At 43.1% G+C, this 24,251-nt stretch overlaps 1 protein-coding gene across 6 annotated transcripts in view; it reads left to right on the top strand.

Moving 5' to 3' along the window:
* FHIT (fragile histidine triad diadenosine triphosphatase) overlaps positions 1 to 24,251 on the top strand; it is a 1,423,921-nt gene that overhangs the window by 424,232 nt on the left and 975,438 nt on the right. Inside the window, exon 4 of one of the 6 annotated variants that reach the window (XM_032359195.1) lies at positions 20,226 to 20,341. The exons of the other annotated variants lie outside the window; for them this stretch is intronic. The gene's annotated coding sequence lies outside the window, so the exon portion shown is untranslated. The remainder of the gene's footprint in view (positions 1 to 20,225; positions 20,342 to 24,251) is intronic. 6 annotated transcript variants of the gene reach the window in all.

Raw genomic sequence — 24,251 nt, 5'->3', positions numbered from 1 at the left:
ACATACACAGAGCATCAGCAGAACAGAATATTAGTCAAGGATCACAGTAACTGAACTTTCAAAATCAAATCTTGCCTCTTTCTTCCTGTGTCAATAAGGAACCCAGCAGGAAACAGATGGCATATACAAATTGGGTAATTTGACTAGAGTTTAATAACGGTACCATTTTCAAAGCACAAGGCCCTGTGTGCAGTGCCCTGAGGCTAGTAGAAGCCTTTTCTGATACCACCCCAGGCATGGAGAGGGGAGGAGAGGGAAGGTGTATGGGAAGGGAAGCATACTAGAAGCCGGAGGGGGAGCTATAAGATAGGGTACCTGGTAGAGGCCATTTGACCAACCAGTAGTCAGTGGCTGAGGGATATAGCAAGCCTATGATAAACCCCGGGGAGGAGCTGAGGTAATAAACATCGCAACTCTCTCTTCTCCCTTCCTCTGATCTCCAGCTAGGGGTTCCCATTAGCCAAACCCAAGTGGAAGTCGGAAGCCAAGGGAAGCCTTGGCTGCAGCCTACAGAAGCCAGCCTCTGAGGTAGACAACGGGATAGGAAAGGGTGGAGGGTGGACTGGGAGAGCAAACGGCAGGCATCTAGCAGAACATCCAAGGGCCGTCTCCCGGATGCAGCCTGTTCTCCCATTTCTCCACTAGTCTTCTTGTCCATTCTTCATGCAACGGCTGAAATAAAACCCCCAATCTGTGTGTGTTGGACCCCTGTATAAGGCCCGATCATTTAGCAGCTTTCATTGAACTTAGAGTAAAATCCAGATCCACTCTGGTGGTGTACGAGAGGGGCTGAATGGTTCTTACCCACCCCCCTACCCCGCATTATATTCTACACAGTTGCCTTGGCTTGCTATACCCATTCACAGGGCGGCCTAAACCTTCTTGACATAAATGAAGTTCCTTATCCTCACTGGACCCACTACCTGGAACACCCTTTCTTTATCCCCTTACAATGTTAACTTGTTGCGTGTGTTACATCTTATCCTTTAAACATCAACTCCTCCGGGAGCACCCCTCCCCGCATAAAGGTTGTCTTTTGTTTACTCTTTATCAGGTACCCCAATATTTGCTTCACAGCATTTATCACAAAGTCTAAGTGGTTCCTCCTTCTTTCCCTCCTCTGCTTCACTGAGTCGGTCTCTAAACAAAGGAAAGCAAGGTTCATTGAGGCATGTGCCTTCTCTGTCTTGTTCTCTGTGTCATCCTCAGAGTACAGATCTATTTCTGGCCCAGGTGGTTTCTCAATAAATATTTGGTGATTGAGTGAACAAGCATCGTTTTCAATAAAAATATCCTTCCATTTATGCAGTAATAAAAAAAAGGGGGGCGGGGAGGTTTCCTTTAAGCTTCTCTTGAATGTATTTGAATTTCTCTCTCTCTAGTATCTGTAGGATCTCAAATATATTAGTAAGTGCTTAATATATATTTGAATAAAACACCCTTACTAACAACAAGGCTGATTCGCTATGGCTTAGCAGATTGTTTTCTATGGTTGGCGTATTATGTCTTTAACAAAATTAAGCTGAAAAATGAACAACACCCTCTCCCTAATCTTTAGATTCCCAGCATAGCTCATTACCTGCGTTGACCGGCTTGGTGATTTACTGGAAGGTGCATTAGGTATTGACTAGGCTGGAGCTTTAGAGCTCGAAAGACCTGGCCAAACTCCATTTAAGCCAGTCACTGGAGACTGTAGACCTTTCTGAGCCTGTTTTCGTGTCCACAGGAACTAGGGCAATGTAGCCTAATCCCTAGAGCTATTACAGAGTTACAGGTGCTAGACATCCTCCTCTTTTCTATGCCCATCCCTTGCCTTTCAATACAAAAGCAGGCTCAGTGCCCCCCCCCTTCTCCTGCTGCTTCCTTAGTACCTTCTCCCAGTCCATTTTATTAGTCTTTGGATCTCATGCCCGTGTTCTGGTTATTGGGAATTCTGGTGGAAGACTTTCCTGTCGGCGCTTCTCTTTATGAAGTTGAATTCACTCTCTGGTGGAAGCAGCCTGGAGCTTGGTGGCGCCTGTGACAAATGACACACCCATCAGGCTTTTCAGCCGGCATCATATTTGCCACAGAAACGTAGACAGCACTTTCATGCAGCGAAGCACTTTGTTAGTACTTTGAGCCTCTGAGGGACAATTTGAGTTGGAAAAAAGAGGCATTGAAACCTTGTACAATACTCACCCCATTACACAAGGAAAACCAAATAAGTTTATCTGACAAAAAGGTATGGGTATGCTTTTGATAAAAGAAGCCCAAGCCACAGGGCGCTCTTGCTTCTCAACGGAAAGATAAGATGCCTGGAAGTTTTATCTTTTGTTTATTTCTTTTTAGTTAAGTTTAACTAATATACTTTGAATGCGTTTTCTGAGCCAGGCACTTTTTCTTGACTGCTTTGGTTGGATTTATAACTATTAAGGTTGTAAAGTAAAAAATATTTCGGTGTAGGCAGCTCTTGCTAAGATCTGGCCAAAGAATGGGATACTTTTATCGGCAGTTTGGAAATTCATCGGTACTATATGCGCAATCTGGCAAAATTAAATTTCTCATACATGAAATGGTTGTCTGGAGTCTGGTTCCTTAAGAGATTCAAATCAGTTCCTTTCAAACCTATATATTTAGCTTGTACCCTTGATATATGCTGAATAAAATAGGTAAGGGTATATACCCTTCCCCGACCTTACTGTCAGGCTCAGTGTTCCTTAACTCTTTGACCAATGTCCTTCTTTTTTTTTTTTTTAATTTTCTTTTTAAGATTTATTTATTTATTTATTTATTTGAGAGAGAGAGAGAGAGAGAGTGCATTAGCAGGAGTGTCAGAGGGAGAGAGAGAATCTCAAGATGCCTTCCCAACATCTTGTTGCGCGGAGCCCCACATGGGTGGGGGTGGGGGGCCCGATCTCAGGACCCTGAGATCACAACCTGAGCCAAAACCAAGAGTCAGACGCTTAACTGACTGAGTCACCCCGGCACTTGACCAATGTCCAGCTTTTCTAAATATCAATACCTAGGATCCCCCTTACACATTATTTGAAACTTAAAATAAGCTGAAGTTGAAGACCAGTAGGTAAAGCCCAGCTTTATTTTCAAGTTGTATGTTCCACACATTTATCTCTATCTTTCTGAGACATACTGATCTAACTGGTGATGCAAAACACACACACACACACACACACACACACACACACACCCCACAGCCACTTCCACGTGTGTCATTGACCCTTAAGCTTCACATGTTCGATAATGATCAGAGGAGGCAAATTTGTGGTTTCATGCATCTAACACTGGGCACACAGTTACTGTCATCTTAACTTTCTTAATTGAGCCCACATTTAACATGGGGATATTTCACATAAAATGCAGATATTTGGGTTCTGTGAAGAACCCTGAAGAGGGACTCGCAGGGGGCCTGCGTTCCCATAGGGCAGCAGCAGGCTGGGGCTGACTGGCGGCTGCTCCTTCAGGCCGGGCTTCACTTTCTGGTGGCCATGTCTCCATGGCTCAGCACTGAAGGCTTATGTATGGAACATGGCTTCCATCGTGCATGTAATGCCCCCGTCTTCTGGAAGACTCAAGTTTGTGAGCTCTGATAGAGTCCAGAGAGGGGAGGCTGAAGGATTTTCATCTAGAGTAGACAGACCTTGAGATACTGGTAGGATTTATTTCATCTATATGAAGAAGTGTGTGTGTGTGGGAGGGGGTCATTTCAGGCAAGAAACTAACTTTGATACTGAATGCCACTAGTGGGTGTGATGGTTTGTGAGATTTATTCCCAGTAGTTTTTCTCTAATAATATTTAAATTGCTTAAGGAGGCAGATGATTTATTATTATTTTTTTTTAATGAAAGCATATCTAAGGTTAAAACTCTTACTTCCTTGCAGCCTTGCAATCTGAAATACCTTCTTGAGAGGAAGGAAAAAGAAGAGAAGGTATAGCTAGCTAAGGAATTGGGCATAGCCAAGGTCACAGTAATGGGTGACTGTCAGGCTTATGAATTCACCAATTAAAATTGTGTGTGTGTATGTTGTGAGTGGTGTGTGCGTATATGTGTGGTGTGGGTGTAAGCATGTGTGTGTAGAACATCTGTGTTCAGAACAGCTGTATCACTACAGCAATCGTTAGATTTGTCTGAGAAAATAAGGCTTAAAAAATGCCATTTATTGTATATCTTCCCAAAGATAGTAGTGGAGCCAGTACTTTTTTTTTTTTTTTAAAGATTATTTATTTATTTATTTGATAGAAAGAGTGAGAGAGAGAGCACCAAGCAGGGGAAGCAGGAGAAGGAGAAGCAGGCTCCCCGTGTAGCGGGGAGCCTGATGTGGGGCTCAATCCTAGAACCCTGGAATCATGATCTCAGCTGAAGGCAGATGCTTAACGAACTGAGGCACCTAGGTGCCCTGAGCCAGTGTTTTCTTTACAAAAGGAAGAGGGCTTAGAAAAAGAGTAAGATGGCGAGTTTGACCAAGATGCCTTCAAGGGAAGGAGTTCTGTCATAAATGATGCTCAGTATCTTGCACTATTCCCAGACCAAGCTCACCGTATACTTGGGATTTTCCCAGCTAACATCACCCTTAAGATGATGTCTCCAAAAAGCTACTTTTAGGATAAAATTACATCTATGAGTGGTAACATCTTTACATTTGAAGACTTATTTCCCCGTTTTTTCAGTGTAAATAACCTTTGCCCTTCAGGCAGAGGCCTGAGGTAGGGGGCAGAGCCAGTAGGGTTTGTCATGTTTTGTTTTGATATTGTTGGGAAATTTCAAATGGAAATGTTTTATTTTTCTGGCAGGGCTGGATCCCTTGTATAGCTAGCTGTTTCCTTGGTCTTAAGAAGGTCCACCATAAGGATTTACTTGTGTTAAACTGAAAACAGATCTCCTTCCAAAGGAAAGCCCCTTTTATTGATCCTGACCTTTTCCTTTTGCTGGTAAAGACTTGTTGACTTGCCTTTTAAACAATTGGAACTCACTGTGTTTCTTTTCTTATAATCTCCCATGTATCCTGTTCAGAGGCATTCCGTTCTGAAAAAATAAATTTCCTTTGGAAGTCATAAAAGAGCGCTACTCAGGGAAGAGTTAGGAATATGGAACCCTCTTAACAAATCACCAGTGTGGCTTGTGAGGGGCAGGCCAACACCTGATTTCCCCTGCCTCACCCGCTTTCAAGTTGCCTCGCCTCCATTATGTCCGTCTGTCGCTTGTGAGTTCCCACTAGAGGTACTTTAGAACTTTATTTCATCTAGTGGTGCCCTGAGAAAACTTGAAGCACTGAATTGGGATTATATTAGCTGGAAGAATCAAGAAATTAATTTCCTTCAAGAGAAGAATGGCATGTCTGGTCAAACAGAATATTGCTTAATGTAATAGAACTCCCAAATGAAATTGGGGAGCGGATCTTTCCCTAACCTGGGGGATGTGAGATTATTGAATTCAGGATTCCTGTATAAATTAACATCTGAAGGAAAGGGTCTGCCCCCCCCCCCCCCCCTGCCATCCATTCTCTCCCTTTTTCTGTGCGTTCTGCATGGGAGTGTTTCTGTCCCCAGCAGAGAACCGCACGTCTTCAGCCAGCTCTGTGAGGGAATAAAAGAATTAATGGATCGGAACTTAATCCATAACTCCCTAACTCTGAGGCTTTATTTTTTTTAATAGTTCATAAACTTCTTATTTTCCTTTTTAGCCTAGATTTCCTCTGTGGTGAAAGAGAGTTTTGCCAACCTTTGGCTCTGCCTCATAAAAACGCATTAAAGGACAATTCTAGGTTGTGTGACTGCCTGTAATGCACCCTCATATAATATTCCAGAACTATCCCAGAGTTTGTGTCTGAATTTGTTCTAATAAAAAAACCCCGGGGTCAAGAACACAGCTCCTTCCAGATGGATTAATTTGTGCATTCTTAAAGAGCTAGAAGGCCAATGGATATTGCTTCTCTTATAGCTGTCACAAGTAATATTATTGGGAGCATGACAGACGCCTAACAAGATACATGGAGATCTCTATTTTGACATTTTTAAAGTGACATAGTAGGGTTTGTAATTTTTTCAAACAACCAAACGAAGTATCTGTCTTTTCGAATTAAACTCTCTGAGGTTTCTGTCATGTCAACTTTTGCCCTCCTCTGGGTGACAGAATTGGGGGATAAATCAGTAACTGATTTCTCAAAGGGATGTTTTGAGAATCATGTTTTATAGGCGATGCGTGCCCTCCACAAAGCTTTCTAACCACCAACAGGCACAAATGGGACTTTGAAACAGTCGCTGTCAGGTGGTGAAAGCTCCAAGAGCGGAATTTATCCAGAGCCATGGGTCCAAAGAGTTTGCAAGGTCAAAGGCAAAAAAGTAGCCCTTGTTGAGAACCTGGAGTGGGATCTCAGAGGTTATGGCTGAGATGTCCTTTCTGTCAGAGAGAGGCCGGGAAGGCTCTGCTGCTTTTCACTCTTAACGCTCAGCCCCCTCCAAGGGCGTAAAAGCCTCAGTTTATTGTACTTCCTATGAGAAATCCAGTGCATGGCTGATTCCCTTCCAGGATTTCACATTTATCTGCTGAGATAAGTACAAAATCAAAACATAGTGTGTAATTTGTGTGATTTCTTCCTGAAGTACACTATTTCTTTTTTGAAGGGAAATATTCATTGCCCAATGCATTGTTTTCCTTCCAAGTGAGAAAGGCTTTTCCCGTTCCTTGATTAGTGATATGTCTTTAGGATAAACTAAAGAAGAGAGTAAGACTCACCTGAAACTTAAGTGCTCAGAGGTATTTACATTTTGTAAATTTCTTTCCCTATGTATGCATGTAGAAACATACACATTTTTATGCAATAAGTGTGCTATTCCACATGTAATTCTGTAACCTAGGTTTGTTTCTTTTTTTAACCTAATATTACCTTTCTATGTTGATAAATGTGCATCAACATCATTTTTTTTAACATCATTTTAAAAGGCTGCTTGTATTCCATTTTATAGGAATACCACCTGTATTTCGCCAATCCCCTGTTGATGGACATTAAGATTGTTTCTGATTTTTCAGTATGACAAAGAACAATGGAATAAACGTCCTCATACATACATCTTTATGGACTTGAGAGGTTTTCTTCTTGAGGCATTTTGGGAAGCTACTCATTTCTTCTCATCTTATCTGTGTGTGAGAGTATTTAATTCCCTATAACATCACCAACACTGGCTATTGCACGTCTAAAGCTGTCAGCCTGAAAGATACAGAAAAATGGTTCATCGTGATTTCTGTTTAAATTTCTTTGGTTAATTATGAGATTGAGTATTTTCCCATTATTGACCATTTATATTTCTTTTTTCTTTCTTTTCTTTTTTCCTTTTTTTTTTCTTTCTTTCTTTCTTTCTTTCTTTTTTTTTTTTTTTGAGAATTACCTATTCATCTTTTTGCCTGTTTTTCTGTTAGGCTTTTTAAAATTTTTTTCTTATTGCTTGCATTAGCTTTCTGTACATTCTGGATTTATGTGATTCTTGTGTAGCATTCTGGACATCAAGAAAATAGTGGAGGGATGCCTGGGTGGCTCAATTGGTTAAGCAGCTGCCTTTGGCTCAGGTCATGATCCCAGCGTCCTGGGATCGAGTGTCATATCAGGCTTCTTGCTTGGCAGGGAGCCTGCTTCTCCCTCTGCCTCCCATTCTGTCTGCCTGTGCTTGTTCTCTCTCCCTCTCTCTCTGATAAATAAATAAAATCTTTAAAAAAAAAAAGAAAGAAAGAAAGAAAAAAGAAAAGAAAATAGTGGAGAAGGGGTGCCTGGATGACTCATTCAGTTGAGGGTCTGACTCTTGGTTTTGGCTCAGGTCATGATTTCAGGGTCGTGAGATTGAGCCTTGAGTTGGAGGGATGGGTGCGTGGATGGGGGTCGTCCATGCTCAGCAGGGAGTCTGCTTGGGATTCTCTCTCCCTCTGCCCCTTTCCCCACTCATGTGCATATACTCTCTCCATCTCTAAAATAAATAAATAAATAAAATATTTAAAAAGAAAAAAAAAGAAAATATTGGGGTAGAAGACAGTATTAAGCTGAAAGAAGTGTTTACTGCCAAGGCCACGAGGGGTTTGCACCTGGGAACAAAGGGAACAACCAGGGGCTGTGAGAGGCAGGCTTTGCAGTATCCAGATGTAATTGGCTTGTTTGAATAATTTCAGGTGCTGATGGGAAACTGAAACCCTTTACCCCGGGACAGACAGGAACTGTGCCTGGGAGAATTGCTTGGCTGGCGGACTCTGTCCTCAGGAGCAAAATAGGAAAAGAATCCTATAGTTAGGCCATTCAAGGCTGCCTCAGTTTCCCCCAGATGTCAAGGCAGCACAAAATAGTGGTCTTTCATTTTAGACCTTACACCACTACTATCTCTGAGAGATGAGCCCCAGATTCAGTGGCTTCTTCTTTGTCCTCATTGCCCTTGACTGAGTTCATTCTCTTCATTCCCGAAGATTCTTTCCCTCCACTTACCCTCCACTTACCTTACCACAGCCCTGTTCAGGGAGGCAGCATGGCATGAGTGAGATGCTCCCTGAGTCTGAAAAACACGGCTGTGATCCCACCTTTGTCACTTGCTAGCTCTATGGCCATGGCAAAATGTATTACTTCTCAGCCTCTGTTTTTATACAATAAGATAGTAACTACCTCATGGAATAACATGCAAAGAGTGCCTGGCATTATGTCTGGTTCATATTGAGCATTTAGATCTTGATTCTTATGTACCTTTTACTTGTTCAGCTGCAGATTCCTGCTGTCTAAACATGAGTGTTAACTGAGATTCGTTGCGTATCTTCCAGACCTCTTCCTCTGTTCCTCAGCCCTCGAAGGGATGGCCAGCTACCTTTCCTGTGGCTTCTGTTTGCACTTGGAGGCAAATAACTCCCAAGTTCCATATCTTTCACTGATTGCTCTCTGATTGTCTGGTCCACATTTCTAGCTGTTTCTTAGAGATTTTTCCCTACAGTGTTTTAATTAGCATTTTTTTTTTTAAGATTTATTTATTTATTTGAGAAAGAGAGAGAGAGGGGAGGGGAAGGACAAAAGGGAGACAGAAACCCAGGCAGAGTGTTAGTGGAGCCAGAGCAGGGCTCATCTCATGACCCCAAGATCATAACCCTGAGATCATGACCCTAAGATTATGACCTGAGCTAAACCAAGGGTCGGATGCATAACCAGCTGAGTCACCCAGGTGCCCCTTATTTAGCATGTTTAAAATTTTTCTCCTCAAACCAGTACCTTCCCCTTTTTGGCTTCATCATTAGTGTCCCTGTATGTTGACTTAATAGGTCTTAAATCACTTTCCGTTTCTTTCTCTTTGAGACCCACGAAAACTCAGCTATCAAGAATATCAAAGGTTTCTTCTCTCAGTTTGCCTTCATGTGTCATTTCCGCTCCAGGAAATCAGGGCCCTTCTAGTTACAAAGTTGCATTAGGCTGGAGCTGGTTTCCTTCTCTTTGTCTTCCCAGTCCAGCCTATGCCCACAACTTAGTCTCTCAAAGGTTCCTCTCCGATCATGTTTCCTCTGCTATAAAGCCACCAGTGGCTCCTGGGTGCCCAGGCCCTGACGTAGGTTCCCCAGCCTGGCACACAGGGTCCCTACAATGAAGTCATAGCTCATTCCCGGCAGCGGGGTCTCCAGCATGCCTACATCCCATCAGCTTCATCTTTTTAAAAAAATTGTAGTCCCCAGTGCACACGTTGCCCCCAAGCAGCTTTGTGTATTTGTCTATGTTTTCATAGGTGGGATACCTACCTTCCCGTTCTGAGTTTTGAAATCTTGTATTCAGAATTCAAATCCTGGTTTTTCTGGTGGCTGCCAGCTATGTGACCTTGAAAAATCACAGCGTCTCTGAAACTTGGGTTCCTCATTTGTCAATGTGGACACAATGATCATGCTGCAGGACTGTTCATGAAAAGACTGACATCGCGCTCGTATCCTGGACACGCATAGGCTTGTAATTGAGGCTGCGGCTCTTATCATCCCAGACTAAAGTCCTCTGTTTTCTCTGAATACCGATTTTCATACTCATAAGGCATTTGTTTTATATTGCCTTGTGCTGTATTATACTTCAAAGGGTTGTGTCTTGGGGCGCCTGGGTGGCTCAGTCGTTAAGCATCTGCCTTCACCTCAGGTCATGATCCGAATCGGGCTCCGAGAGGGGAAGCTTGCTTCTCCCTCTCCCCTGCTTCTGTTTCCTCTCTTGCAGTGTCCCTCTCTGCCAAATAAATAAATAAAATCTTAAAACAAAAAAAAGCGAAAGGTTGTGTCTTCACTAACCATACTGAAAGTTCCTTGCAGTTGGCCTTTGAGTAGAGTATTTCTTCATTCATTCGCTGGAGATTTATTGGGCGCTTTGTATGTATCTCATGGGGAGCCAGGAGTGGGGGAGACGAGAATGACAAAGACTCAGTCCCTGCCGTCAAAAACCTTGCACGCCATCTCATTATCATCAACTGCTACCCTCAGGTGGTTGAGATAAGCCCAGGGTGAGCCAGAAGCAGGAGCACCTGACTCCGCTCTGAATCTGGGTCGACATTCTGGGGAGGTAACCTCGGAGCCGAGGAAGGGTGGTAGGAGCTCGCCAGGAGCAGCTGGGGAGGGCGGTGCTGCGGGACAAGCCAGGAAGAACGTTCTCGGCAGAAAGCAACGTGTTTACTGACTCAGAGGGGAGGCAGAACACGGTCTTTTGTGAACCGCAGGAACAAAATGGCTGTGACCTTGGTTCTGAAGGACAACTGTCTGAAGCAGGAGATAAAACGAGGCAGGTAAGCAAAGGCTGGATCATGAGGAGTTTTTCAGTCCCTTCTACCCGGATGGTAGTTCCTGGTACAGCGCCTGCATCTGGTAGGGTTAGTGGATATGTTTGTGGCCTTTCTGCACATGATTTTGTCTCAGAACGTTTATAGTCAAGGAAACCCAGTTTGGCAAGAGAATAGAGTTTGAAAATTGCTCTCCTTCATAGTTTCTAAGAAATACAAGATTTCAGGCCACATTTATAAACAAACAAATGAACAGCCTTCTGCTGCTATGTACTTCCATATCTTCCCTTACATTGATGTCCCTTCTTTCTTAAAAGTAAAACCAAGCCAGAAAATTTTCTCTCCTCCACCAGCTGAGCTGCTTTGTCCCTTCTCTTCCCCTTTTCATGTTCCCTCAGACTCTGTGGTGCTGGCTGGACTTAGCCTCTCCCCAAATCCTCTCTCCCTCTCTGCCCCCCTCTCCATTTCTACAGAAGTCGAGAGAAACTGACTGACAGAAACAGAGCTCTCCTCAGGTGACCGTAGGTAAAGAATGATTGTCCAAGGGCGCCTGGGTGGCTCAGTGGGTTAAAGCCTCTGCCTTCAGCTCAGGTCATGGTCTCAGGGACCTAGGATCCAGCCCCTCATCCGGCTCTCTGCTCAGCAGGGAACCTGCTTCCTCCTCTCTGCCTGCCTCTCTGCCTACTTGTAATCTCTGTCTATCAAATAAATAAATAAAATCTTTTTTAAAAAAAAATGATTGTCCAAACACATGTGAGGAATGAACAAGCCATTCTCTGGCCACTCCCAGAGCCCTGTGTGTGGTGAGTTGAGCCCACCTCAGAAACTCACCTTTTCATTCTAAAAAAGAAATTAGTTCATTCAGGATTCTGTTTTCTGCCTCTCCCCCCCTTCATTATTTCTCCCAAACCTTGAATCATAAACTTCTAGAAAGCACTGTGAATAATTTATATCCTTTTATTACTCATTGCTTAACTCCCTTTGGGGGAAATGAAGAGAAACATTTGTCTTCTGCTGTTTACTGTCCCGTGGACTGAGACCATGTCAGCTGTAGGCAATAGGAAAGATTTATGACCGCAGGAGCTGTCATTATGGAACATTTGATTGACCCATAGTTTTGATTAATCAAAATATATATTTTTTAAAAGTCAGGACCCATGTGAATGACACCAGAATGGAAATTCAACGTTTTACCCACTTCCACTGAAACCTACTTGTTATCTATCATCTTTCTTTTCAGTGCTCAATGGTGAGCATTTTCTTCCCTGCCTATTTAATTGGTTTTCCTGTGGAGTCTTTCTCAGAATTTGTAAATTCAAATAGAGAGCTATGATGACTTGGAGTGCAGAGTGGTACCCTGCTGTGGGGGGCATGGGAGTGTAGACATGCTCAGGTTCTCTGCGGTTTGCTCTTTCTAAATGTCTTTATTCAGCTTCACAGAACCAGGGATTACAGTTAGGACCAGTCTTGGGCCATCGAGATGCTTCTGGCACATTGGGTTGATCCTGCAGCAGATCTTGTTAGAATGGGTCAACTTCATTCCATCAAGTCTGGTACCATACCATCCAAGACAAAAATTGCTGTCTCACCAAAACTTCTGTAGCCCAGCAGAGCTGGATGAACTGGCCTACCCTTGACCCACTCTGCACTGCACCCTCCCCCCAACCCAAATCTATTTTTTTCAAAGCATAAATATGACCGTATCTGCTACTACCACTACTCCCTGATTGAACACCTCTAAATGATTTCCCATTGTTCAGAATCCTTGCAGTGGTTCAAAAGGCCTTGCATGGTCTCCACTAACACTCTGTCCTTATCACTCTGTCCCTTGGACTCTCCATTCCAGTCACACTAGCCTTTACTTAGTCCCTGTTTTCTTTCTGCTCAGTCTCACCACAGGACTTTTGCACATCTGGTTCCTGCAGCCTAGAAATCTCAGCTCGAGTGTTTTTACTTTTGAGATACTTTCTCTGCCTCTCTACTCCCTAACTGCACTATTTCTTTGTTATAGGTGCTCTGGCACTAAATACCTCTCCTTATACACTTTCAGAGGGTCCGTTATATATGTGAGGTCTTCAATCAAGATCTGCCTCCCCTGGGGTTCTTTGAGGGCAGTGTCCATCTTTGTTCTGACTCACCTCGGTATCTTTGGCCCCTAGCACGATGCCTGGTTCTTAGGAAGTACTCGGTAATATGTGTTGTATGACTGGATGAATAAATGAACTTGAGTAGAGGTTTCATCAGATCGTGGGCTTTACCTTGTCTTTGAGGAACATATCTAGTTGGTAAGAAATCCAAAGGAATCTCTGCTGCAACAGCCAGGATTTAAAATGGATTCAGATTGGGAAGGCTGGAAGCAGTCTCTAGCGGCCAACTGCTTCCATTTCTTTCTGTTTAAAATGAGGGGTGCCATTGATGATAGTAGTTTTGGGTGGCCATAAGAAAAGTCTCTCTGGGGCTGCTGGGAGGTTTTTCTATTATTATTGGGTTTACAGCTACAGAATGTATATTTTTCTGTCCTGTTTCCTTGTTTTTCAGAGATTGTCATGTATTCCCTATTAGAATGAAGTTGTGGATACTTATTAGCAAGTTGTGTACAAATGAGTTTGGGTTGTTTCATTGAGCATCCCAGTTAATTCGCCCCCTTATCTTAATTCTATGAGCCTAGGAAACAGGAAATATCTCCCTCGGGCACAGGGATGCAACTCTTGGCATATAGTGAGGGATTTTTTTTTTTTTCCTGAATATTACCTCCTTTTTCCAAGGGAGAGAAGTAAATGGTATCCACAAGGAAAAATGCATGTTTTGAGTCTGGAAGCTGCCAGGGATGGCAGGAGAGGAGAATTTTGCCAGGTATTGAAATAGTAGCTCTCGGGGAGCCTGGGTGGCTCAGTGGGTTAAAGCCTCTACCTTCGGCTCAGGTCATGATCTCAGGGTCCTGGGATCGAGCCCCACATTGGGCTCTCTGCTCAGTGGGGAGCCTGCTTCCCTCTCTCTCTCTGCCTGCCTCTCTGCCTACTTGTATCTCTGTCAAACGAATAAATGAAATCTTAAAAAAAAAAAAAAAGGAAATAGTAGCTTTCCTGGTCTCAGGTCGGAACATGTGTCTGTGTCTCTGGGCAGATTTGGTTTAAGACCAGAACAAATAGCTCCCCTTCCATGGGTTCTGACCTCTGGGGTGAAAAAAAGGAACTAAGCCAGTCCAACTGCAACTGCTGCGGAAGTCATTGTTCTCTCCAGCCTTCTGGGAGCCCCAAATAATTAGCTGTGCAAAGAGCAAGTTGGAAGCAGAATTCCCCTCTAGGGTTTTCCGTGTCCAGCCAAACAAAGCGAGCTGAGCTGAAGACAAATAAGGCCTGTGACAGAGAGTGAGTGCCAAGTCTCCTTTCTCCTTCCTTGTTTCTGTTCTTGTTCTCCTGATCTGAGTCCTCAGCAATCCTGTTGCTCATGATTGCCCCCAGGCCCTCATGATGTAGCCAGAGGGAGTTTTCTCTAAATAAGGAAACCAGTGGGCCACCCTTTTGGGACTTGGGAGGGCTCTGGAGGAGCTGGTTGGCCTGTGGAAAGAGATCTCATGTCCTTCTGTTTTTTCTGATATTTTCAAAAAGAAGCCAGAAATCTAGACTTTTGTGCAAAGTCACCCAATTTAGTATTTTGCTACATGTTTTGTTTTGCTTATAAATAATGTGCAGGCCAAACACACACACACACACACACACTTTTATACCTTTAAACTAGACCAGGACTTCATCGAGGTGCCTAGCCCCATGCAAGCTCATTATCTCTTGACTGACACCCATCAGACACTCGTACTTGCTGATATTCCCTTCATATTAATAATAATAATAATAAAATACAACAATAATAATTAATGATAATAGTATTAACTTTTTAATTGAACACATATGAAGGGCACCATGACCTTAGAAGCTACATATCTTTTTGTTCCAAATAGAAACAGAAGCCCAGAGTCTGAAAGAGGTGACCAAGCCAGTTGCTCAGCTAATGAGTGGGTTCTGATCCAGGCCGCTCTGCCTCCAAAGCCAGTATTGACAATCCCACTGCTGCCCTGCCTTCAGCTCTGCTCTGCCAGGACTGACCAGAGGGAGCCAGAATGGGCCTTCCAAGGGTCTGTCCTTGCAAAGAGGAACCCCACAAGTCTGGTGTTCTGGTGGACTATCTTCATGCTTAGCCTGCCATTTGAAAAGGTCAATATAGTAGGAGGGCATCTTTCTTTTACTTCTTTTTCTCTCCTCTCACCTGAGCTGTGAAACTCTTCCTCCTTTCCCATTGCCATCTCTTTATGGGGAATTACCTATAGGGGATTTTGATTAGCTGTCATGGTATCCCGTTGTTTGATATCTGGAAATGATACAAAACTATCTATATTTGCGTGTTTTTCTAAGACTCAGGCTCTCTGAGTTTAGGTACTTAGTGCCATTGTTTAGCTTCCCTACCTAAAAGCAACATGGTGACTCATCATCAGTATGGGATACAGTTAACCCAGGGCTTCTAGAAGCAGTTGACTGTGTGATAGCCTGCTGGCTGTGGAATATATTTTTCTTGTGGTGCAGATACTTTGCTGCAGGTATTGAAGTGTTAAAGCTATGAAAAGACACAAAAGCTTGACTAATTTTATAAGGTGGGGTAGTTCTCTACCCTAGCTACCGTTTGATGGACTCCCATATGTTAATGATTTCAGCTACTTGGGAATCCTTTTAATCAGGAGAAAGGGGCAATGGGAATGAAGAATATAGGCCTTCAGGAAAACCAAATTACATGCTCATGACCTCCTTTCTATATGAACTACTTCTCAATGTCCCTTTTGATTTTTTTCTGTTATCATCTTGGTTTGAATCCCTCTTACCCTTCAGTAAATTGTTGTCTAAAAGAGGAGCGTTTTGCAAACTGGACCATTGGTTTCAAGAAGTGGAAAGGAGCTTTTTAAGGAGATCCATAGTAATCGTGATCATAGTTCCACTTACTGAAGCCTCATTTAAGGGTTTTGTGCTCATCCCCTCTCTTAGTCTCCCCCCAAACTCTGTGAGATGGGCATTCTCAGTTTCAGCTGTACAGATGAGAAGATAGGCTCACAGAAGCAAAGTGACTTGCTTGAAGGCACACAGCAGTAAGGCCTGACTCTTTTTTCTAGTTCCATTTGTGGATCAGAATATCTTGTAAATAATATAGCTTCTTGGGCCACTAGCTTGTGCCTTATATCTCAGCCAGGGAAGACCCTAGGATCTACATTGTTCAAAAGTTCTTGGTCACTGTAATGTATGATTAAGACTTGGAAAATACTGCCATATCTCACACCATGGATTACCCCCTTCCCCATCTTTTGAAATAAATCAAAGTACAGATTCAGTTTGGAGATTTCAGTAGTTGTTTCCATCCCTTTCAACTCAGTCGTCCCCACTTCTGCCGTGGCGGCTCCAGGAAAGACTTCTCAGAGGAGATCACATTTTGCTAGGTCCTAATTTATGGATCAGAGGGGGAGAAGGGAAGGCATTGAGGCAAAGTGATCTACAGGTAGAAGTCACAGAGCTGCCAGCAGATTGAAGTGCCTGGGGACTGTTACAAGGTCAATATGCCTGGACAGATGATGACAGATGTACCAGACATGTTATCAACTGAGTCCAAGTGGAGACGGTCTTGGGAGGTCCCACTGGCAATACAGCAGTATTGGCTTCAGCTGTGGAGCACAGAATGCTCATGTCGTTGGCCAGTTTCCTTGACAGCCTGCTTCAGGGCGACCTTAGCTGCATGCTTCTGCCTGACCACTCGCCAGAAGATGATCAGGCAGGGTGCTGACAGCTCAGATAGGGTTCCTGTCTACAAACGCCTTAAACTCAATTACGACAGAATCAGAAATGACAGTGGATAGAAAATAACTTGGCGCAACACAGTAGGTGCTGAAGCAGACGTTTGAGGTGAAATTAGGAGCTCTTTAGCTGGCTGGAGGAGTTGGCTATAAACCGGAAGTCTTTTCCCTGAGAGTGTTCCCGTAAGAACATGTGGCTTCCTGACCAATGAGGTTCGTTCACCATCTGTGGAAAAGTAAGCACCTTTGATCATTTAGACCCGAGAACTCGTCTTTCTTTGCCAGTTCCAGGCGATCAAGTAAATATGTCCAAGGAGTTCCTTCTGGAACAATATGGATTAGATGTCCCAGTCTTCCTTGAAGTGGGGAGTGTGATGAGTCCTTGTACGATGGTGAATAAGAGGAGAGGACCTCACAGTCAGGAGCCATTGTACTAATGTTTTAAATCCTCTCTTCATTGCCTCAAGATGCCATGAATCACATACAATCAAGTCCTAGGAGGTGGCTGATGGATACCAAACTCATCAACTGTCACACTGAATGGCTATTTTAAGCACTGTTTCTATTCAGTTTCTAGGGTACCGAGGGCTTGAATTGCCTTACATTCCATTTACGTGTGGTGGAAGAAAACCCGAGCCTGACAATAGCAAAAGAGGTAAAAAGAAAACAAAGCAAAAAAGAGTTTATTCTGGAACCACTGCAATGGGGGAAAAGAAACCTCAGTGTAGAACTGGGTTCAGGGCTGAAGGAAGCGTGGACAAGTGGGGATTTATAGTCAAGGAGCAGAGTAGGGGTCAGTGCATCGGAAATTCCTAAGAGGGTAAGGTAAGGCTTACCGAACTGACCTAATGGGATTCTCACTGAAGGCAAGCCAGGGAGGTCAGGTAGCAAGGGTGAGGAATGAGGAATTTAGTCAGATAGTAAAGGTGATAAGAACTTGAGAGTGGATTTTTTCCCCCTAAACTCATTTAGCAAGATTCTTGCTACAGCTGGGCTATGGAGACCCCACAAAAAGCCAAGGTTGAAACCTAGAGGGATTAGAGGAGCCAGACCAAAGTTTGGTCAAGAAGAGAGTCTTTGTCATGCAGAAGACAGTCCTCATTCCGTCAGAAGGTGTGCTGTGGGATAAGAACTGAATTAGAAAAGGGCCACCTGGGAGGTTCTGTTGGTTAAGCTTCTGGCTCTTGATTTTGGCTCAGGTCAGGATCTAAGGGTGGTGGGATCAAGCCCTGCCTCAGGGTCCATGCTCAGCAGAAAGTCTGCTTGAAATTCTCTCTCTCTCTCCCTCTGCTCCTCCTTACCCTCCCAGCAGCTTGCACTCATGCGCTCCTGTGCTCTCTCTCTCTCTCTCTCTCAAATAAATACAAATAAATCTTTAAGAGAAAAAAAGAACAACAACAGTCATGGGGGAAGGGGAGGAATGGGGAGTTTTAGTTTGCAAAGGTGAAAAAAGTTCTGGAGCTGGACAGTTCCAGAAGGGTGGTAGTTGCATGGCAATGTGACTGTGCTTAAAGCCAACCATCTGGATGCTTAGAAGTGGTTAAAATAGCAAATTCTATGTTCTGTGTATTTTACCACAATAAAAAAAAACATCAATCCATGATAAGATAGAGGCAACCACATCAGTAACAATGATAACAGCCATAGTTCTCGCCATTTCTACTTAGTGTCGTGTTGGCAATGATTATCTCTTTTTCATACAGAGGACTCAAGCATTGGAGGGGTTCATGAGTTTCCGGGGGTCATATAGCAAGTAAGGGGCCGTCTCATCTTAGAGCTCTCTATCTTGGCTTATGCTCACATGAAACCACCTCATTAGATGGTCCGTTCCGTCTGATCCCCGCCCCTTCCCCCCACTAACAAACAACTGCAGTAGACAACCAAAAGGAGTCAAAAGGACCAAAAATTTACCTTGTCAAATGACAGCAACTCTGATGTATGCACAGCTCTTTTAACAGCAGAGGGGTATGCTCTGACTTCTCGCCTGCCTTTACAGTTCAACTGTTCTAATCACATAAAAGGACATCTGTATTTATTAGAAACATGTTTAGCTGAGCATTCCCCTTCCCTTTGACCCAGGGAAGAACATGGTTCTTCCCCTTGTTTCTTTGACTGTGAAATGCCACCTTTCACCTAGACTCTGAGCTCGTCAGATGCCAGAACAACCTCTTCCCATGTGTCCTTTGACCTGGCACTTCATAGGTGCTGGATGAAATTTTTGTTGCGATGAGCTGCCAGCAACGTGGAAGGTGCCTGCATAAGCTTTCCCGAGGATTAGGGGGTATGCCCTGGTTGTATGATGCGTTACTATCTCCTGGAATCTAAAATTCTGGAAGATACCTTAGAGGTGATTTTCAACCACAAATGATTTTGCTCCCCAGCCACAGGTGGTGATGTCTGGAGACTTTTTAGGGATCATAACTGAGAGGGGCTGTGTGTGCTACTCCTAGCCTAGTCAGGAGAGGCCAGGAATGCTGGAGACATCTTTGCGTATATACCACACCCAAAGATGCTGCTTTGGCATAAGGATTATTTTGATGTCATTATTTTGAGAAACTGCAGACATAGGAGAAGGTCTGGAAACAGAACAGAAGTTATGTTTTGTAAAGGAGATTAACATTAGATAGGGGCCCAGACCGGGAAGAAAGCTATTGCCCGAGGCTTCTCTGCATGTTCACGCAGTCTCTCCTCTTCCTTCCTTCTACGGTTGTGTTCCCCAGGATGAAACCCCAGACCTCTATACCTCTCCTCAGCTCTGCAGGGTATATGGGCCTCAATTCTCTGACCTTCTAAGTTTTTTATCTTTGTGGGGCTCCCATAAGTATATATGTAATTAACATTTTTTCCCCTTCTTCTGTTAATCTGTCTTGTATCAATTCCATTCGTAGACCAGCAACAGAACCTAGACAGATGGAAGAAAACATTTTTTTCTTTCTACACATCCTGCAAAGTGTAGGACAATCCCCCACAACAAAGAATTGTCTGGCCCTAAAAGTCAGGGGATGCTGAGCTTTGAAAAACTCTGCTGTAGGGATTTAATTCACTTATTCCACAGGTGTTTATGATCCGACTCCACCCTCTGATTGAAGGCTGAGCAAGCCTGTTTGTCCGAGATCACAGGAATAGATGGTATTGATCTAGCACCTGAGCCTGGAGTCTCAGGGAGGGGTCTTCCCATGCAGGAAGGTGGCCTCTCACAGTCTATTACTGATTCACATGCCATCTTTGTGGTCACGGTGAGCAGGCCCTGCTGAGACCGATAGGACTTTGAGCCTGTGCCTGGTGCCTGGAACTGATGGAAAGGGCAGTGATCTAAGACAGCACATGCTGCCGAAGGCCCCCGGGCTTGGGCTCCCTGGGCTCTTGCTGATTCTGCGGAGGCAGGGACCGTTTCCCGGGCTTCCTGGGTAGGCCACACTCCAGTGCTGGGCCAGTCCCTCTTCACTGAGCTGGAACACTATCTCAGCCACCCTGTTTTCACAGTGCCTCTAGAAACCATTATTATGGACTTTGTTGAAAGAATTATCATGTTCACACAGCTCTGTATTTGCAGTAGGCTTAGGACTCTTTTCAGATTCGAGCACTGGAGGTCTTTAATGCAATCTGCTTTCCAGCGCACATCACATGCTCTTCCCCCTCCCTTTCCTCTCCCAGGCTGACTCCTTGCTGCCCTCTCATTGTGGTCTGTCTCAGTGTGCGGAGACCCTGCAGCTGAGCGTCCCAGGTGCTGTATAATTCTCAAGATGGTAGGGTTGACGGATTTTAATCAGGTGAGTGCAGTTTAATGCAAATGCTCCTTGAGCTGAGGCCCATAAACTGGGCTACTCAATATTATGGTCCCAAATATTAGTTCAATGCTCATGGCTTACATAAATGGCTTTCCTTTGGGGTTAGGTTAGGAGAAAATCAATAACAAGCAGCTGGAAATGTGGAAAGGGACTGTGTACTTACACTCCATCATGATGTACCCCTGCTCCCAACCAGCACTGCCACACACTTATTTTGTTTGTTTGTTTTGTTGTTTTTATGGCTCAGTTTTTTTTTTTTTTTCTTTTGTCACATTTAGGGCTTTACAGTGGTATGAAAAGCCACCCTGGCTCCTCCATCCATTAAACGGGAAATGCATATGAACAAATGGAAGGATTGCACCATATAATACAGCTGAAATACAATGTTATCATCTTCCCACTCTGAGCATTTCTCAGGATGGTTTATGTCCCAGCACTTAATTGTTTGCTATTGTTGGTGTACCAACACAATGCTATTAGCAACACAGAAGTCTCGGGCTTTCTGTTTAGATTGTCTTCATGTAGGCTAGCCAGAATTTAGATATTTGTAAACGGAATTGAACAGTGGCCTTTCTTCACAATATAAAATTCAGATAAGTGTAACCGGTCATGGCCCAACTCTTGTTTATTAATTAAGGCTTTATAATACAGCACCATTATTGGAAGCTGCGGCTTATGCAAAGAGGAATACTAATTACATTCTGCATTTTCTGTAATAATGGGGCAGCGCTTTGGACTATGCAGTTTATCCAGACAATGCATCCAGCTTATAATGTAGTTTATTAACAAGGAGGCTCTGAATGTTTAATGGGAGACAGATACAGCCGTGAAAGGGTGACATAAATAATATTCCTGGCCAGGCCGGGGTAGTGGCAATATGTTGCGTGCTGTTAACCTCAAGAGGTCTCCAAATAGCTTTTATGTGTGCTTGTTGACCATTTCTTGATACAAAGGAAGCCAAGTGACCCGAGAAAATCCATTTGGTAATTTCATTTTCCTATTCTCTTAACATTTCCTGAAGCTTTTAAAACAATAGACTTTTATGTTTGCATGCATTATTTTTTCTTAGTTTTCCCCAAGAATGGTCATTTTTATCATTGTCATCATGGATTTCTTACAATGGCCATGGTGAGAATCAGAATAGGCTTACATTTTTTTTTCCTGACAAATTATTTTTTTTTAATTGAGCTGCAATTACTTTGCTATATTAACCCCTTTTACAGTTCAGGGGTGTCTGGATGGCTCGGTCGGTTGAACGTCTGACTCTTGGTTTTTGGCTCAGATCATGATCTCATGGGTTGTGGGATAGAGCCCCCCATAGGGCTCCCTGGTTAGCAGGGTGTCTGCTTGAAAGATTCTCTCCCTCTGCCCACCCCCACTAATGCACTTTCTCTCTCTCTAAAATAGATAAATAAGTCTTAAAAAAATATATATTTGTGTGTATAATTCAGTGGCAATAGTATATTCACCAACTTATGGGACCATTAACCACTTTCTAATTTCAGAACATTGTCATCACCCCACAAAGAGACCCTGTACCCATTAGTACTCATTACCCATTCTCCCCTCCTAGCCTGTGGCAACCACTAATCTACTTCTGTTGCTATGGATTTGCCTACTCTGGACATTTCGTATAAATGGAATCAGACACTATGTCATCTTTTGTGACTGGCTTCTTTCACCAAGCACAATGTTTTCAAGGTTCATCCATCATGTAGCATGGGTCAATGCCCCATTACTTTTTATTGCTCAGTCATATTATATGGATATACTTCATTTTGTTTATCCATTCATCAGTAGGTGGACACTTATATTGCTTCCCCTTTTTGGCTCTGAGGAGTAATGCCACTGTGAACATTTGTATGCAAAATTTTGTGTATATGTGTATATATATATGTGTGTGTGTGTGTGTGTGTGTGTGTGTGTGTGTATATATTTCCCTCTGGGGCATATACTTAGAAGAAGAATTGCTAGGCCATATGGTAACTGTGTGTAAGTTTTTGAGGAATTGCTGTACTGTTTTCCAAAGCACCATTTTACATTACTGTCAACAGTGAATGAGGCTTCAAATTTGTCCACATGGGTAATGAGTTGTATATCTCATTGTAGAACTGATTTGCATTTCTCTATTGATTAATGATATTAAACACCTTTCCATGTGCTTATTGACCATATGTACATCTTCTCTGTGGGGCTACCATTTTTAACCCCTATTTTATAAATGAGAAAACAAAGGCACTGAAAAGAAATGAGATTTTACCAGTTTTACTGCATGAGGTTATAACCCATCCATACTAGAACTTAAGTTTTCTAACTCAGTGATGTAAAAGCTTGGAGGTTCATCACCTAAGAATGAAATAAACTATAAGCTACTTGCATTTAGGTATGACTCTTTTATTTGCAAGTGACAGAATCTCAGTTCTAATTGTAGCTTAATGAAAGGGGATTTTGGCTTACCTATCTCAAAACTTAAGGGCTGTTTTGCCTTCAGGAATAGATGGATTTAACTGCTCAAAGATGACATCAGAAATCTATTTCTCTCATCTCTTAGTACTGTCTCCATCAGGTTGATGTCATGTATAGAGAGGGTCTCTTTTTTGTGATAGTTAGATGGCCACCAGATGCCAGCAGGATTTATCTTTAGCTTCTCTTTCTCAAGAGTTCCAATCCCAAATTTCGGAAGTGAGTAGCATTGGAGTGACTTTAATCAATGATTGACTCCCTGAATCATTTGTCAAAAGAAATACACTGACTGGTCACTTGCCCACTCTCCGTGTAAGGAATGATGTTAGCTCCATCCACACCATCTGGCTTCAGAGTTGGGAAAAGAAGGTGTCCCCTAGAGGAAAATCAGATTGCTGGCACTACCACAATGAGAAACGTATGTGGTGGCAAGCCAAACTCACAGATGTCACTATGCTACTCAGTCTTTTGCTTGGGCCTTGATTTACCACTTACCAGCTTCTTGTTGTCTATGAATTTACCTTAAAAGGCCCAGAGTCTCTGAAAAGTCATGTTTGGTGACTTACAACTAAAGGATCAATCAACCAACCCACATTTATTTTTACAGGATGGAGGGTTTGTTCTAATAAATGCTAATAAGTTTGCTTATAGTTAAAGGTGAGTGGCTTTTCGCTGTAATTTTGTGTCTGGGTTGTTCCAGATTGCTTTGGTTCTGTGTTTGAGAAATGAAACAGTTCCTTGAATAGAAATAGACATATCGGGGCACCTGGGTGGCTCAGTGGGTTAAGCCTCTGCCTTCGGCTCAGGTCATGATCTCAGGGTCCTGGGATCGAGCCTCACATCGGGCTCTCTGCTCAGCAGGGAGCCTACTTCCCCCTCTTTCTCTGCCTGCCTCTCTGCCTACTTATGATCTTTCTCTCTGTCAAATAAATAAATAAAATCTTAAAAAAAAAGAAATAGAAATATAGCCATTTATTTATTTATTTAAATTAGCAATCCCTGTGAAGCCGTTTACTCTTTTTATATTTCACTATGTTTTACAAGGCACAACAAAAGCAGCCTCATCACATAGTAAATCTTTCACACAGGATTAAAATTTAATGGGTAAGGTCATTAAAGTAGAGATATTTTTTCTTAGTTCTTACTTAACTTTTCCACATTTGATACCTGGCTTTCCCCCATTCTAAGTCATCCACCTTCTAAGACACACAGAAGTTGAGAAGTGGCAGAAGCTATGTGTTGTTTTCTCTTATTTGACCCGTAAAATTGGTGTGTATTTAATCCACATAATAGCATTTTCCATCCGCATACCAATTCTGTTTCTTAGACAAGATCTAGCTGGGCTTTTGTTAAGGAGATTGCTAAAGTTGCATTCGGACTCAACAGAAAAGAATGCTGTGATCATTGAATGATGTCTGTCACAGGCCCA

This window comes from Mustela erminea, chromosome 1 (assembly GCF_009829155.1).
Source record: "Mustela erminea isolate mMusErm1 chromosome 1, mMusErm1.Pri, whole genome shotgun sequence".
Lineage (NCBI taxonomy): Eukaryota > Metazoa > Chordata > Mammalia > Carnivora > Mustelidae > Mustela > Mustela erminea.
The sequence above is the reverse complement of the archived record's forward strand: the minus strand, read 5'-3'. Positions and strand labels throughout refer to the sequence as shown.